Genomic DNA, 2840 nt, shown 5'->3' on the forward strand with positions numbered 1-2840 from the left:
CCTTATCTTAACGGTAATTTCCTCTATGTAGAGAGTAAGGTTAAACGTCTGGAGTTTGTGTATATTCCCCCATTCGCTGTTTTAAATAACTTGCTAAATGGAGTTACTACTGTTCTACTGATAAGGGAAATCATGTTGTTTATCCCACGAGAAAGTCGGTGGCGTGAGTGTGTAAGTCGGAACCGCCACTCTCTTGCTAAATCCGTGAGAAAAAGAATAACTCACAGAAGCAATGACGGAGAGAGAATCAGTGCTACTTATTAATGTTATTTTTCTTCCTTTCTCTTATTTTTTCCCTTTATTCTTTCCTCTTGTTTTACTTTTTCTTTTTCGTATTTTTTTTTCTTCGTCTTATTTTTCTTTCAGTTCAGGGAATGTTATTCAAATCTCCGTTAAAAGATCTTAAGATATTATTTCCTGAATTTCCTTTGTTTAGCGAACCGGTTCAACTGCTGCACCGAACGCGCTTGAGTGACGATTTTGCCAAAAAAACGCCAACTTTTTTTGCCACGTTTTCCTCTAACTCCGTTTTCTCTGAAATTTTAATATTTTATTACAATTTAATGTGCGTCGTCGCTTTATATAAATTCAATCTAGACGAAGGTAGAAAGCATAACACAACTTTTTCATCCAAAACTTGTATATTATGTATATCATAACTTGAGCGGACCCGTCGCAGATTCCAAGCGCATACGAAAGCACCTATAACCCATTGAGAATGTGTGAGTGTTGGGTTTTCATTGCTAGTAAGCAGCTATTCTTAGAAAGGTCCGTCACGCCGTGGGCCAAGACCTTCCTAGAAGCTGTGTAGGCCAATGCTTTGCCGGGAAACTATTTTTTTCTCTCTCTGATTCCCTAGTGATTATTTATTTTCTTGGATATCATTTTTTGTCGTTTTCCCCTCGCTCACTCGTTTTATCTCAAGGTTGCTGTCGCCCGAGCTTCACGCCCTTGTTCACAGGACATTGAACAGACACGTAAGGTAAACTGAACAACGGGGGAGCTGAAAAGTGGTGAAAAGTTGTTCCCAAAAGAGCAGTATTGCCCAAAGTGGGTTGATGATGACTTAATAAATGTAGGAGGGATTGCGATGCACTGCTGTGAGGTTAGACAGTAGTGTTGCATCAGTGTAAGTGTGTGTTACGTTAGACTGGGTCTGTTGGCGGGCCGTTAAAGCACACGGCAACCATCATTTGTGATAACCGACTTCCTGAAAATGGCGCCGACGAAACAGCTGATCTGAGAGTTGCTCAATTCGAAAAAAAACGGGCGAATGTTTACGTGACTATATATACGACTTTCGGCAGATGACTTGAGCGTTGCACCGATGACAGCCCGAGTTGCATGGGTGTGAAAGCAAGGCTGCGTAGCAAATCATGGGGGAGAGAGGTGACGTCAGCACGCTCGTAGCTGACGTGCAGTAGGGTCGCGGGGTCATGCGAGGCACCATCGAGGCGGAAGCACCGTACTACGGTATTTTATGGATCCGTTCTACCGCGTTCGTGAAATCCCAGTACATCCGTCTCCTACTGCGTTCGTGTAGTAACATTCATTCGCTCACTGCTAAAATTCGAGAACATTATCGTACAGCAGATTTCTAAATCCTAGTGTATCCAAGTACTGCTACGTCCTTGAATCCAAGTACATATTCCATATACGTTCCCGCAGTAAAACACTCTCGAATCCACGAGCATTCACACACTAGGGCGTTCGCGAATCCACTCACATTTCCCAGACTACACCGTTCGCGAATCCGCATACTTCTAATCCAAGATGATTCGACAAAGGAAAACACTTTCGATCTCCCTATACCCACTCCTCCATCGCATTTCACAGACAATACGTATCTCAGCTTGTCAAATAAAATGCGCGCTGTGACGTTAGAAGCGACGCGAGAAAGTTGTCAACCTACAAGTGAGGGTAAAAACTTTCAGAATATTGCACACCAACGTCCCCAAAGCCGCTGATGACGTCACCATGCGAGTTGACATAATACTGATAAGGGTTCTTATTCTTCAATGATCATTATTCTTTTACGTTGACTCCATACATGGTTAATTATTATGATAAGTCACTGGTAGCTATCATATTGATATTGGTGTTGATGATAATAATAATATTGAAGATGAAAATAATAATGATAATAATGATCCTATGGGCAATAATAACAATCATCATCATGAGTATAGTAAAGATAATGATAATCACTACAGCACTGGTTAACAATAATAAAGGAAATTTTATCACAATCACGTTTTGTAATCCCAATTCCTACTTTTTTTTTTGAAGAAAACATAAACAAGAAAAAGACTCTATTGCGCTCCCCTCCCCCGTTTTTAGATTAAAAAACTAACAACTATTTCTTCCAATTAAATCATTTTCTCCATTTAATACCCTCTGCCATTCATGACTAGATTCTCATTAATTAAATTGCTGGCTCTCTCCGTCGTGAATGAGTTGTATTGAGGTCTTGTTTACAATTGAGGGAATTCGATGACTATTGTTGTTATTGATTGTTGTGGTTGTTATCCTTGTTGTTTCTGTTGTATTAATTGGAAATATCATTATCATTACTGATGTTGTTACTAGTATTAGTATCATTGTTACTGTTAACATCAGTTTCATCATCAGTAGCATCATCACCATTATCATCATCATCATTATCATCATCACCATCATCATCCTCAGTAGCATCATCATTATCATCATCAGTAGCATCAACATTCTCTTCATCAGAACATAAATCATTATCATCATTATCCTACAACTACTGCAGTTATTTCTACGACTCTAATGGCTATTATTGATATCATTCACGTCATCACCATCATCAGCTTATG

Source organism: Penaeus vannamei, chromosome 13 (genome assembly GCF_042767895.1).
Source record: "Penaeus vannamei isolate JL-2024 chromosome 13, ASM4276789v1, whole genome shotgun sequence".
Lineage (NCBI taxonomy): Eukaryota > Metazoa > Arthropoda > Malacostraca > Decapoda > Penaeidae > Penaeus > Penaeus vannamei.